Here is a 15,851-nt window from a genome sequence, read left to right on the forward strand (position 1 = left end):
TTCAAGGAGAAAAGAAACAGCATTACACATATAAATATATACTAAATATATAAAAGAGTAAATATAAGTTAATTCCAAGGTGGAAGCACTAGCATATTGGGGGGTGGAGTGGGGCAGGAAAGGTCTCTAAGCTGCGGCAATTGAATTGAGCTTTGAAGTAATCTGAGATTCTAAGAGGCACAGGTGAAGAAGGCATGCCTTCTAGGCATTGGGGACAGCCCATGCAAAAGCATGGAGCTGAGAAATGGAACGGCTCGTGTGAGGAACAGCAAGAAGGACTGTTTAGCTGGACAAGAAAGCGCATGAAGGTAAGTAACATGCTCCAGCCTTGGGGAGGGTGGATTTGAACCAATTTGAGGAGGGCTTTAAATGTCAAACCAGGGAGTTTGTATTTTATCCTAGAAGCTAGGAGAAGCCACTAGAGTTTAATGCACAAGGAAATGGCAGAGTAAGACCTCTAGTTAGATCACTTTGGTAACTATGTGAGTTGGAGAACACATGGCCATTTCCTTCCTAGTATCAACTAACCAATATTTATTAAATACCTGTGTACAATGCTAGATGTCGTCAGCATAAGACATATGCCCCTGCCCTAGAAGACATCATCCTAGGGGTGGGGGAAGAGGGAGTGAAGGATAGAAGGAAGATACATGCTCTTCCAGCACTGCCAGCCCACTGACCTTGTCCCCTAACTCATGCCCTGCCACCTAGAGGAGCTCGAGTTGACTCAGAGCCTTCTGCCAGCTTTATGAGACCCAAAAAAGCTGGACTACCATCACTACCCCCTCACAGCAATACCAAGTCTCTATACTATATATTCTCTATATTCTTGCCCAGAAACAACACCCCTTGGAGACTATGAGCTTAATTTTTCATCTGCTACCTACTACTATCCTCTATGGTAACAATTTTCAACCACCTGTTTTGCTCCCTGTCCTTGTATTAATCAATCACCAGAAATATTGGAGAAATCTATTCCCAAGCTCCATTTCCTGTTCTCTCACGTTCCATAGCCCTAATCCACCCATGTTCCACTCCAACCCTGACCACCTCTTCTACTGTGCTCTATGAAATTTCTGTTCCATAGTGAACTAGCTTCCTTTCATTCCAGAATTCACCCTGCTGCCAAGCTTCCGTATTTCTAGTCTCCTTCACTTGTAAGCTTCTAATTATCCTCAACTCTGTCCTCTCCCTAACCCCACATATCTAATCAAATGCTATCTATTTATACCCCCACAACATCTTTCACATCTGGTTCCTTCTCTGTAAGTTACAGTCTTAGTTCAAGCCCTCATCATCTCTTGCCTAATTACTTCAAAGTCTTCCTAATCATTCTTCTTGCCTCAAGTCTCTCCCCATTTCAGTTAGTCCATATTCTCCTTAAGGACAAATCTGATGATGTCACTCCTCTACTCAATAAGTTCTAGTAGACAAATATTGCATTTTGAATTAAATATAAATCCCTCCATTTACTTTTTTTTTTCCATTTAGCTTTTAAAGCCCTTCACCACCTGCCCCCAGCAGATCATCCTAGCCTCATCGGCCTCTGCTACTCATCTCTCACAATATGAACCAGCCAAACTGACCTTCTCAATGTTTCTCATACACAACACTCCATGTTGCAGCTTCAGGACTTTTGTCCTTTGTGCTGGATGTTCCTTATGCCTGGAATGTACTCTTTCCTCACCCCTGTCTCACAGAATCTCTCTCATCACTCAAGACACAAGTCAAACACCATGAAGCTTTTCTTGATGCCCTCAACTGCTAGTGCCTCCCTATTAAATGATCTTTTCTATAAATATTTTGCATTTATTCTCTTTATTTTTATTCTGTATGCACTTGTACACCCCTTTTGGAATGTTTAAGCTTTTTGTGAGTGGAAATTAGTTCATTCCCTAGTACAGTGCATGGCACATAGTAGGTACTTCATAAATATTTGCAGATTGATTCATTATTCATGTCCTTGACCTTTTAGGGAAAACTCCTTAGTAGTGGCAAGAAGAAAGCGGTCAGAACCTTGACATAACTTTTCAAAAACCAAAAAGACTTTGGTGAAATATATTATACAGGTACAGCTTTGAATGGGCAGCCACTGAGTAGGAAGCTCCCAATGCATTAGGGGGAAGGGGAAGAGAAAAGGAGAAAGAAATAAGCATTTATTAAGTGCCTGCTATGTATCAAACACTGTGTTAAACACTTTGAAGATACTTAGCTCATTTGATCCCACCAATAACCCTATGAGGTAGATGCTATTATGCCCATTTTTACAGTTAAGAAAAAATGAGGCAGCCAGTGGCTAAACAACTTGCCCTCAGCCACACAGCTAGTATCTGAGGTCAAATTTGAACTCAGGACTTTCTGCTAGAACCCAGCACTCTATCCACTACAGCACCTAGCTACATTGAAAATCAGGAATCTGAATCCTGACCAGTTCTACTGCACTTAATTTATTCCCCGAGGAACACAACAAAAGTGAAAGAATTTGTTTATCTTTGTCCTGAAAGAAAAACTCGATTTTTACAACTATATGATCATAATTAAAATACATATATAAGGATCATTGCTTACGTTCAATGAACTCTTGAATAAGACACATATGTAATAGTCCATAATTTTTCAAGAGGAAATGGCCCCATTGCCAACACAGTGACCTACCTCATCACTTGCTTTGGAAGAAAAAAAAACTAGAGTAGATCCTGGCCGTGTAAAAGAGGATCTGTTCTACTATATGTACTGACAGGTAGCAAAATGACCAATTACTAGCAAAGTCAAGCACCAAACACCAGGGACAGATCTCTATGGGCCAATATACCCTTATTGTACGTGTGCAGTACAGCTAAAGTTGGCAAAATCATGTATTTGTTTAACTTTCAGGAAGAAATTTATGTAGCAGGAGAGGAGCGAGTAGGCCTTTCTTAGGTGTAGTGAGGGGCCATGTGTGGTGAGGGTCAATCCTTGTGCAGCTTGTAGGGACACAGAATAGACATCTCCAACCTCTTTGCCCTCTACCCAATTCCAGAGATTTTCATTCCTGCCAAAAGAGGAAGCAGGAAGTTGAGGCCAAAGGCCACCATTTTGCTCTCCTCAAAGAGAGGAGGTACTGAGCTAGAAGTTTATCTATGTGCTTCCTGAAATATTATTAGTCTAGGGGATATGATTGGGTTCCATCTAACTTTTGATCACTTTGTCATTTTGAGGGGAAAAGGAACCCCAAGCTCTATATCTAAGCCTCACCCTCTCCCACATAATGCCAATTCTATAATGCACACACCTAGTGAATAGTAAAGAAGCTCATTTATCTAAATTGCAACAAAATAAAGGTTGGAGAAAGTATTTATGGGAGAATATACCAAAAAATAGAGTGAAGGAGCTCTCGCATTGGAAGCAAGATAACTCAACCAAGAGAGGCTCCAAGTTCTCATGCAAAGGGAATTATCCCTAAAGGTTCTAGAGTAACAAACTGGGAATAGGGGGCATGATGGAGACTAACTGTTCCTCTCAGGCTTTCTCAGAGTCTTTTCCTTCAGCAACCTGAAGTGGAATTGGCCTCTTCAATCTTCCTTCTCAAAGTTGGCAGCCAGGAGTGACCAAGGTGATGTCACTTGAAGAAGACTAGAAGTTTGATGACTCAGCTGGCCAACTTCTTGCCAATTCTGCCATGCCTCTCATGCAGGTCAGGACTTTTCTTTCCACCAATAAGGAAAGAGTCCCATACCAATGGGCTTTGGGGCAGAGGTTACCTTTCTTCTCTGGGCTGAAATTCTTTGTAGTCCCTAGTGTCACAAGCAACCAACCTTTGGTACCACTGAAACTGAAATAAAACTAATGCCAATTAACAGTACACACAATAGATGTGGCATAATACAGAGCATCATCTAGGAGGATACCACAGTGACAACTACATATAGGCCTAACTACATATAGGATATAATAATACATGTACATTTCGGAGATATAATTAATTCTCAACTTTAGCAGGGGTAATGTTCCTAGAAAATGGCATGAAAGTCAAAAACAAGAATGTTGATACATTTCACCTATGGGAAATAGAGGGTTAGGTTCCTGCAACCACCAAAAACTGTAATCTTTCCTAGACATTGCTGAAAATACACTTTTCTACATAAAATTCTTTATAATAAAACATTAATTCTGATAATATGTACTTTTCCTAACACAGTAACCATGAAATAACCTGTAAAATTCAGTACACAAAATAAAATTGGTAACATGCAAAACATTTTTCTCACTAGTAATTCCCTAGAATTCTGTGATCTTTTGCATTAACATCTCAATTTTTAAACATTGATTTCAGACAATATTTACTTTTTATAATGCATGAAATCTACAGTACCATAAATACTATACAGCCAGTAAAATTCTTAATACTAAAACATTTTTTAAACTGAATCCTACCTTCCACTTTGTCAAATGGTGGTGTGAGGGTATTGTACCGTATACTATATTGCTATAAACCTTGGTCATCCTTTGAAAACCAAGGAGAATGTTGCTGGGACTTTAGTCACTGCTGTCAGAAGACCTCTGGTACTCTGTCCTTCATGGTTGGTGGATGGCATTGAAGATTGTGAAGGACACACCAACTTGAATTAATCTGTTGGTGATGTCTGCCTCCTGTGCTGTTTGATTTCCTTAAGGGTCTCAGGGTATGGGAGCATAGCAGAGGCAAACTGGCATTTAACCTTGAGGCTATGTGGATGATGCGATTGGCAGCCTAGATGTCTCTGGCCAGCTGGTCAATTAGGCCAACAGCAGCTTACAGACATCTCAGCTTGAAGTTTATCTAACACCTTTATTTTCTCACTAAGCCACATCTCTGACTTTGCATGCTTGGGCTTAGAGCCCAAAAGACTTGCACTATGTTTTGGGAAGCATAATTTTGACACAAAACTCAAATTTTGAAGGCAAACAGTGAAAACATGCAATGAATGCACAGCAAGCTTTTTACAATAGTAGGGTTACCAAGATCAGTGAAGCACCTTTCGTTGTTTTTTTCTATTGTGCATTGTCATTACCCTTGAAAGTGGAAATGAAGTTGGTAATAAAATCATGCAAATGTTTAAAGTCATGAAAGTTGAAATAGGGAGGTTAAAAATTTACTATATATGGCACATACATATTACACACCAGTCAATCAAAAGCAGTAAGCATGACTAACAAAGCTACCTAGCTACAACACTAACTACAGGTTTATATATAGAATACAAATCAATAAGCAATATTGTATATGCAAAACAATCAGCAAACAGATACCACTACAACATGAACAAAACACAAAACAGTCAAATGAATATAATAGCAAAATAAAACAAGCATTCTAAAATTCAGCAATTCACACTTGTGACATATACAATCACATGCAAGGCACTTTTCACATAAGCAGTGTCTAGTATTGTCACCTAGAGTTAGGTTTACCTATAACATAATTTAGCCTAATGACTAGCTAACAAGCTTAGTTCTGTCTCTCTCTGCTCCTATACCAGAGCTAATAGTCATTGTGAGCTAACTACCAGAATCATTATAGACTTGTGTGTCTATACCTAGGCTGGAAGTCATTCTAGTTGGCTATTAGTATTTTTAAGCTGTATGGGTTGAATCTGTACCCTAGGAGTCTCTAGCATGAAAGTAGTTACCTGTAGGTACAATTCTCCTGCCCTGTAATATCCACACACTGTTTCCTTCACTGGATGCATCACTTTCAGTGCCCATATCTGGGTCTTTGTACAGCTGGTGGACAGGTTTTTTTCTCAGCCTTTTCCTAGTTAAATGTCCATCAGTTCTCTCCACCGTATATATATATATATATATATATATATATATATATATATATATATATATATATAAATCTGGTAGCATCTACCAGCCATGGCATAATGTACTGATCCACTTTAGTCCTTTTGTTCAAAGTTCAGTAATCAACACACATCTATGTCTTTCCTTTCTTCTTAGGCACCACCGTACAGATGAGGCACAAGGGCTACTGAATTCTGTGATGATGCCATTAATCTGCATTTCATTGAGATGGTTTCTGAGATCCTCCATTACAAATAAAGGAAGCTTCCTAAATCTTTCTCTGACTGGTCTGGAATTGGTGAGTTGTAGTCTATGTCTTGCACTTCAAGCACAACCCATATCCCACTCAGGTAATGAGAACACACCTGTCCTCTTGATGAATTACAGCCTAAACTTAGCCTTCTACTCTTGTGATACTGTGGAGTCTCTAAAGTCAAATACCTCAGGATTCAGCACAGAAAGTGAACAGTTACAGCTGCTGTGACATTCACTGGAATCTCTTTCCTCTATCTCTGTGAAAGTCTCTGCATGGATGGTCAAAGTATGCAAATATGGAGTCCCAGCTTCTTATTTGCAGTATCCTGCTAGAATTTTGAAAAGATTAAAATTAGTTCAATCAATGCTGACACTACAGTGAATCTTGGAAGGTCTGGACAAACTAGAGCCAGAATGTCTACTTTTCTGTCAACAAAAAACAACTTCCTTGAGCAATTTCAAACTCACCTGGATATGTTCCACACATGGATAGTCTTTATCACTCCAACCGAGTATAAGCCCTGTCATAGGCTCTAAAGATATTTTACCCAAATATCCATCATGAGATTGGAAAATGATGGTACTTTGAGATCCACTGTCCAGAACAGCATTGGAGTCCTCATTCTCAATTTTTACCATCACATCTGCACAAAGTCCTATGAGTCCAGATGGAATAGATCCATAGGGATTTGAAGATGAGGTCAATGTGACTGTCCTTGGGGACCCAAGGGAACATCCTTTCCTGGTCCTGCTCCAGTTTCCCAAAGTTGGATCAAAAGATTAACTAAAAATAAATAAAATAAATAAATAAAAGATTTTTAACTTCATGATAAAAGTTACGTTATCTATGCCAAAGTATATCCATCTAATCCACAATTATAACAAAAAATAGATGTGTTACTCTGATGATTACCTGATGGAAGTGGTATTACATCAGTCCTGTGTGCCCTCCATTCCCTTGGCCCTCTACCTCTCCAAGGAGAATGAGATTGGTCGTATACCGTCTCTTACATGATAGTCTGAGGTTCTGTCACTAAAGCCCAGACTTGTGGTGTTGTCCTGCATCACTCCCAGACCCCACAATGAGAAGCAGGTTGGAGGCTGCTAAAGCTGAGCCCTGTGGATTATATTGATCCTTGAAGCTCAGGAGTACCTGTCTCATCTCAGCCATTATTGGGAATGATTTCTGTGCCTGCATAGATCTGATCACTATCAGCTATATGCAGGCCATGTACCAATTCCTGGAACAGTCTCTCTGGTATAATTTTCCCTGCATTCTCAGGATCCACACCCTATATCTGTATCAGTCTCTGCATATATTGCTCCACTCTAAGGAGGAATTAAACAGACTTTTCTCCTTGCCACACAGTATTAGAGAAAAATTAGCGTAGGGATCTTCTGATCCTCCCCTTCAAACATGTGAACTAAAGTTTGTATACACTCTAGCCAGGTAACATTCAGCCTCATCTCTGTAAAGATATCTACTGCCTTGGCAGCTATCCTCCTTGGGTTATATGACGAGTCTCATCCCTTTGTCAGCCTCAGGGGCATTCTAGTGTCCCAGGCACAGTCTTACCTATCCAACTCAAGTTTCCCAGGATTGCTCTTCTGGGGCATTGCAGGGTTCCTATTGGTGAAAAGCTGTAAAACACAGTGAGAAGTGAAAGCCATAACTTAAACTCTGTGTAAGGTGGAAGCCAGGCCATGGTGACCTGTTAAAATCAAAATATCCACCAATCAGTAGTGATATACTCTATAGCCCCTCCTCCCTTTGCCTGATTTCTATAATTACCACTGGGCTTTCCTGGAGTCTTTGTAGAAATCCAATCTGTAGTCTAGCTATTACTCCAGACTGATGACTATCAAACTCTTGGCAGGGATCCATCATACTGCCCCAACATAAGTATCCAATTGATTAAACTACTAACTATAATCAATCTGGAGCTCTTTGGCCTCTTCCTTTGGCATCAAACTTGCCCCACTGTTTGGGAGAGAGGTACAGAGTTCCCTAGGTGGGGGAATTCCAGACCCTACAGGGACCAAGGTTCATGTCCAGAGAAAATGATAACTTGGGGCCTATAGTATGTGTATACCACAGCAGGAAAGGCCTCCACTTAACTCATAGATGGAGTATTGGGTATTATTATAACTCAGTCTCTGTAGGAATGTTCCTTTGATTAGCAGGGCTTCTACATCTTTAAGCAGTCCCTCATCCTCAGAGAATGAAGAAGTTTGAAATTCCCAGAAATAATTTTCTGTTAATTCTTCAGGTATATCTCCATAGCCAAAATCCTCAGGCTGGGCTAGAAAAATTTCCTGAGTTATCCCACCTGCCCTAACATGAGCGGCCTTAATTGTACATTCTTCTAATCCTTTCACTTTGCAGCCCAATATCCTTAAAATGTCCTAATTCTTAAGGTTTGGCTTGTGAAAATGGCTACCTTGATTTTCTTGGAAACACCCTCTACCTCGCCTCAATTATCCAAGTAACTCAAAGAACTGTTTGAGGACTGGCTGTATTGGCTAGGCTACAGAGTGGCCTGACATATCAGCAAAACTTTGTGGTGACTGAGAGTAAACCTAGCTATACATGCAGAAAATCAGCAACTCTGAAGCCAAGCTTTGAAGCAGACCCTGAGCCATATGGTGGTTTATAGACTTACAGGAGATATCCTTATCTTCAGAGACTCATTTAACTGTTGGTTATGGAGCTCTCAGACAAAAATCCTGTGCAAGTTCCCCAAAGGAACTTCACCCGCTAAGATTGGCATTACAATAAACTGCCTCTTGACTGAAAGCCTGAGTGTGTGAATTCGTTCCAGGCAACAAAAGTGTTTTCCAGAATGGGAAGACAAAATCCTGCTTTAGAAATAAACCTAGTCACAGGGAAATCCTAAAAAACCTTTCTAAATTAAGGTCTTTTCCCAGACCCCAGTTTATCTAACCCATTCAGTAACTAAGGGCTAGGTAAGAATTCAGGCCAAAGACGCTTAATATATTACCACAAAAATAATAAACAATCTGGGAAGGGGAAGATCCTCAATTTTTCTCACCAGAACAGAAAATAATCTGGAATTCCTCATTTCCCTGGTTCCCTGAGGATTCCTGCCTAAGATCTGTCCAAATTCCTACCTTTTCTCCTTTCTTTGTTCAAAAAAAAGTATAAATATTTCATTCTTTCCAAAGAGACTTTGAACATGTCACACAACACTGACACTGTTTCAGTTTGCAAGCTTTTCCTTCTCAGGCAATAAATGCATTTATAATCTATGTAAACTGTGATTAGACTGGTTCTTTCCAGGTTCCCCTTTTTTGGGCCTAGGGTTTCTTTCGTTTAACAGTTCACAAGGGTTTTTCTTTGACTGGGTCTGTTCCTGGCATTAGGGAACCTCTGTGCTTTTCAGCTGAGAAAGCAAAAGAGTATTCCTCAAGTATCTTAGCTTTCATCTTTTCTAGAGATTTCTCTATGTGAGCCCACATTAACACACAAATATTAATGGTAACAAATGTATGGTATTACATCAATACTGGCCTATTGGATTAACTGTGCTTAATACTACAGTATTGATGGGGTGGTGGGACCTGGACCCCAAAAAGCCCTGAGATCATGTTTCTGGAAGCTTCCCAATTTCTCTATATGCCCCTGTCCAGTGAGAAAATTTTCCCTTGTTGCAGAACACATTCTCTCATCAGAACAGATGCAGGGGTGCCTGGCCCAAGGATTTTTGTCCCTGGCTGGCCCAAGGACTCTCCCTTGTACCGGATCCCCAAGGTCCATGCCTCTGGCAACTAAACAAAAAATTTGTTTTTCTCCCTCAGTGTCTGCTATCAACAAAATTATCTCTGCAAAGTTTCCTACATTTTCCAATCCATAGATTACTGATGCCTGTTCCCCGACACCTGGAGCCCTTGCATTACCTAATTATTCTTTTCCCTGCCTCTTTTCTATATAAGTTTTAGATTCACACCCATTAAGTTGCAAGTTCCCCAAAAGAACTTTGCCCACTACTATTGGTGTTGCAGTAAACTGCCTCTTGACTGAAAGACAGCCTTAATGTGAATTCATTCCAGGCAGTTCTGTCTTGGCATTCTCAGGGTCCCATTACCCCTAAAGGTGTCAGCACCCCTAACTTGTTCGATATTACAGCAAAAGACATTAATTCAAATCATGAAAATAGTACCAATGACTTTCTCACTTATCAAATATAGCAAATAATTATATACATTTAGTAGCATTTGGACTTTAAAGAAATACCCGCTATCAATAAATGTAGCAATTGTTTAACAGTAGGATGTAGCAAAGCCAGGATAAACTTGTTACACCTCAAAATTTTTTTTTGTTTTTGTTTTATTTAGTTTTGGTTTTTTGTGAGGCAATTGAGTTTAAATGACTTGCCCAGGGTCACACAGCCAGTGTCAAGTATCTGGCTTGAGACTGGATTTGAACTCAGGTCCTCCTGACTCCAGGGCCAGTGCTCTATCCATTGTGCCACCTACCTGCCCCCCCCAAAAAAAATTTTTTTAAATAATAAAATTGCATTGAAAAAACATTCCAGGATATAGCCAGGAAAAAAACAAAATTATGGCTCTAAAAATAGTCCATTTTCTATGAAAAAATAAAACAAAATAAAATGCAAACAAATGTGTTTTCCAGAATGGGAAGACAAAATCTCACTTCAGAAATAAACCTAGTCACAGGGAAATCCTAATAAATCTTTCTAAATTAAGGTCTTTTCCCAGACCCCAGTTTGTCTAACCCATTCAATAACTAAGTGCTAGGTAAGAATTGAGGCCAAAGATGTCTAATACATTGCCACAAAAATATCAATCTGGAAGGGAGAAGACTCTCAAGTTTTCTCACCAGAACAGAAAACAATTGCTACTTACACTTATTCTAAGCCAACAAGGCCTAAGCAAAGATTCATAGAGGCTTGGGCTGAGGAACTATTATTAACCATTCAATGAAAGTCAGAGTGATTTGGGTTTAAAGATTAGTCAAGTAGCTCCATTTGAAACACAGTGGGCTGGCCAGAGAAAACTTACTGAAGCAGCACAGGACAGAAAGTAAATTGTCCCAGCTTTTTTGGAGAAAATATTTAGTCCATCGTCCCCCCCCCCAAGCCCCAAAATAGCCTACAAAATACAAGCAACCAAATTATCTTCCTATGGACACATCACCCACATGTAAGGTTATGGCACCCCAAGTGGAGAGAGGGTCCACATGTGGTGAGGGATGTCATGTTCCTATTCCCAGCTTGCTACTCTAGAGACTTTGGGGGTAGTCCTCTTGTGTGAGATCCAGGTCATTTTCTTTTGGTTGAGATGAGTTATCTCGCTCCAATGGGAGAGCTCCTTCATTCTGTATTGTCTGGTGTATATTCTCCTATGAATGCCTTCTCTGATTTCTATTTTGCTGTGATTTAGATAAATGGGCTTCTTTGTTATTTGCTATGTATGTTCATTATGGAACTGGCATTAGGTGGGAAATGGGTCAAGTCTTGGATATAGAGCTTTGTCGTTCAGTTGTTTTTCAGTTGTGTGCAATTCTTTGTGACCCCATTTAGTGTTTTCTTGGCAAAGCTCATTTTACAGATGAGGAAACTGAGGCAAATGGGGAAGTGAGTTGGCTAGGGTCACACAGCTAGTAAGTTTGAAGTCAGATTTGAGCTCAGGAAAATGAATCTTTCAGCATTCTATCCACTGCCCCAAATGCAGAGTTTGGATTCTCTCTTTCCCCAAAAATGACAAAGTGATTAAAAGTTAGGTGAAACCCAATCATATCCCCTAGGCTAATAATATTTGAGAAAGCAGATAGTCTTCTTCAGTCCTCCTCTCTCTCTGAGGAGAGCACAGTGGTGGCCTCTGCTCCCAAACTTCAGCTTCCCCTCCTGGCAGGAATGAAAATCTCTCTTGGAGAAAGGTCAGGGAAGAAGATGACTGGAGTATGGGACTTGGACCCCTAAAAGGCAACCCAGCTCCTGAACTTTCCCACACATCCCCACCTAGATATGAGATAATCCTTTCAACAGTCCTTTCATTGTGGCCCCTACTCAGATCAACCCTCCTTTCTCTGTTACCTCTCAGAGCACCCCAGGCTACTTCCCACCTCTTAATCCCATCTAGAACCCTTCTCTGTTACTTCTGGCTCACCATAGGCTATTTGCCACTCCTTGATCCCATCCAAATCTTCCCATAATCTTTTTCCTTATAAAAAAAAAAAAGTCTTATCTCTACCAAATGCTCAGATTCTTAAAATCTTACCCACTTCTATTGGAGACACGACAAACTTTGTCTCTGACTGAAAGAAGGCTTGAGTGGTCAAATTCTTTCAATGCAGATCTATGCCCTTTGCCCTTGCATGTCAGGGTTCCCAAGATCCCTACACAGCAACAAAGAGGCTAGAGATGTCTATTCTTCCTTCATGAAAAGACTCAGGTCTTCCCAGTCTTTTCCTTCAGCAACCTAAAGTGGGATTGGCCTCTTCCATTTTTTTTTTCTCTTTTGAAGCTGGAAACTAGAACCACATGAAGCAACATTACTCAGAGTCGCTCTGGGAAGACTTGAAGCTTGAGTACCCAAAGGGAAACTGGCCAAGAACTAAAGTTCTCACCTTTTGCTAATTCTGCCCTGCCTTTCACAGATAGCAGGGCCTTCATCTCCACCAAGAAAGAAAGAGTACTATACCAGTGGGCTTTGGGACAGGGTTACACTTAAGTAGAAATTAAAAATATCTTAGTGAAGTAACTGACTTATGTCTGAAGCTGCTATGACTTAAATACGGTAAATTCTGCCAAAAAAGCATTAGACCTGACCTCTGTCCCTCCCACTTGGTTCATTTCCTCCAGCCCATCTGATCAGTGGAGGTGCTTGTTAAGTTCCAATGATTGCCTCCTGGGTCAGCAGCTCTTCAGCTGTGGGGATGGGCTCATTTACAATGACTTTCTAAGCCTCCACCTATATTGACTTCACTGCAGATCAAGTAGGCCCAATTTCATCTCTGACTAAGAAGATAACTGTAAAATCTCCACTTGTCTCATCCCCAGTGGACAATCACCCAGTCTAGGATGGCCATGGCCATGGAACCCAAAGGAGGAATTGGTTTTTTACATCACAACTGCACCCCAAAATTCCAGGCCAACAAAGTACAGAAAAGGAAGAAATAGAAATGGCTTTATCACTGACCCTGTGGTCCTGAGCCCTAAAGATTTCATCAGAGACAAGTTTTAAGCCAAGTCAAAGGATGGCATCTGCAGAATCTCTATCACAGACAGTGTGATATATGGGTATCCATTTAATGGTATCACCTCCTCTCATGACATCAGCTTTCCTAAAGAGGAAAAATGTTGCTGCTTCCTAGGCAGTATCATGATGAAGAAGGAGGATCTGGCAGCGACTCATGCAGGAATTACACTAAAGGAACCCAGTGAAATCCTACAGTGGATCAAGAAGGAGAAGCTGTCCATTGTGAAAAAGAATGATTCACTCGTGGCCATTATTGCCTACGTGGACCTGCAGAACCAGCACCACTCACTGGTATCCAAGAATGCCGAGAACAGCTGCTGTGTAGGGTAGCCATTGCCATTCATAAGGATGAGAAATATTGGTTTGATCAAGCTGGCAATGATGTGGTTGTGTTAGACTCTTCTCAAGGAAGTTCTACTTTCCAAATTAACATCAAGCATATCAAAGAGAAAAACACAACATCCAGTTATTGGTGGCAATGTGGTGACAGCTGTCCAGGAGAAAAAAGACACATTGATGGACACCCTGTGGTTTGCATGGGCAGCTACTCCATTTGTCTTTTGCAGGAAGTGCTCACAGCCCTAGATGATAGCCATATTCAAGCTCTCAGAATAAATAGTCACAGTGCTGCAGCATCCCAATCATTGATAACAGAAGCATCCAAAAGGTGAGTAACATTGCTACAGCCTTTATACTTGGGGGTTCCACAATGATGATAGGTTTTCTGTTGGTGGCCACTACAGAGGCCCCACATGAGTACTTCTCTCAATAGGAGCCAGATAAAGAAATACAGGAGGATAAGACATAGACGAGAACATAGGCAAGAAAAACTACTTTTTCAGTGAAATAGACAAGATCCAAGAAATTCAAGATTGGTCTGGGGCAGGAGTGGGAAACCTGCAGCCTCAAGGCCACATATGTCCCTCTAGGTCCTCAAGTGCGACCCTTTGACTGAATCCAAACTTCATAGAACAAATTTGTTTGGATTGAGTCAAAGTGCCTCATTTGAGGACCTAGAGGGCCACTTATGGCCTCCAAGCTATAGGTTCCCCACCCCTGGACTCTGGGGCCATGTAGGCCAAAAGGTCAATCTATGAGTTCATTCCCTACTTGATTTCTAGTATCCAGTATTCCTAGCAAGATATTGGTGCCAAGAGTTTAATTGAAATCCAGTCATAATGTACTCAGGGAAGCTGAAATTCAAGAAAAGGATGTCATATGTCCAGGTGGAAAGTGGTTTCCATGAACTCTATTTGTATGAGAAGCACCTTTTCTTAGAAGTAGTCTAGTTTGGTTTTACTGTCCCTTAACTCTCCCCTTTTTGGTTTTTCAAGAGAAAATGAATTATTTGGTTTTTTAGTAATGCTGTGGAGATTAGAGAAAGATTTTGGAAGACAGCATTGAAAGTAACAGAAGCACTGGGAATTCAATTTAATTTGCTTCCCCTTCTTAGAATGACAGCTTCCTTCAAACATCACCTTAGGTGCCATTCCTACAGGAGGCCTCTCCTGATCTCTAGACAGAAGCATTCTCTCCCTCTTGAAATCAACTTGTATTATTTTGTACATACTTTGCATTTAATTATCTGTGAATGTGTATCCTCCCAGTAAAATATTTAGCTCCTAAATAATAATAATGATAGATAACACAGTGCCTAGCACATAAGAAGCACTCAATAAATGTTAAGTGCTTAACAATTATTATCTCCTTTGATCCTTACAATAGCCCCTTCAGGTAGGTGCTATTATTATCTTTGTTAAGTGACTGTCCCAGAGTCACACATCTAGTAGGTGTTTGAGGCCAGATTTAAACTCCAGTCTTCCTGACTCCAAGCTTGGTACTCTATCTACTGCGCCACCTAGCTGCTTAAAGAGTGGTGACAATCATTTTATGTCATTTGCCTAGCTTTGTGCTTTGAATATAGCAGTTATTCAATAAAATGCTTGAATAGAACCAATAGATGTTTCTTAGGGACATATTGTGTACAGAGCACTGGGGGAGGTACAAAGCTGAGACAAAATGTTGAACCTGTCTTTACTAAGCTTAGAGTCAGTCAATTATTAGGAATAGGCCTTACAAAGGCAGCTAGGTAGCACAATGTATAGTGCCGGGCTTGGAGTCAGGAAAGTGTGAGTTCAAATCCAGACTCAGACATTACTAGCTGTGTGACCCTGGGCAATCACTTTATCCTGTTTATCTCAGCTTCCTCATCTGTAAAATGAACTGAAGAAGGAAATGGCAAACCACTCCAGTATCTCTGCCAAGAAAACCCCAAACGGGGTCACAAAGAGTCAGACATGACAACAACAACCTACGAGGAAAATCAATGAAAGTGGGAGAAGTTAGTCTGGAGAAAAGAAAAGTGAGAGAAGATTTACTAATAACAATATACATTTAAACAGTACTACAAAATGCTTTTTAAAAAAATTTTAAAGGATACCATACAGGTAGGTAGTAAACGTTTTATCATACTCCATTTGCAAATAAGAAAGCTTAAAAAAGTGAAGTGACTTGCCCAAGGTCACATAAGTAAGTGGTCACAGAAC

General features: G+C 40.4%; 1 pseudogene; it reads left to right on the forward strand.

Moving 5' to 3' along the window:
• The first annotated feature begins 221 nt into the window (after positions 1-221).
• Positions 222-14,594, forward strand: LOC110196431 (inosine-5'-monophosphate dehydrogenase 2 pseudogene; annotated as a pseudogene).
• The last annotated feature ends 1,257 nt before the right edge of the window (positions 14,595-15,851 follow it).

The sequence above is a fragment of the Phascolarctos cinereus genome, unplaced genomic scaffold (genome assembly GCF_003287225.1).
Source record: "Phascolarctos cinereus isolate Bilbo 61053 unplaced genomic scaffold, phaCin_HiC Scaffold_9;HRSCAF=440, whole genome shotgun sequence".
Lineage (NCBI taxonomy): Eukaryota > Metazoa > Chordata > Mammalia > Diprotodontia > Phascolarctidae > Phascolarctos > Phascolarctos cinereus.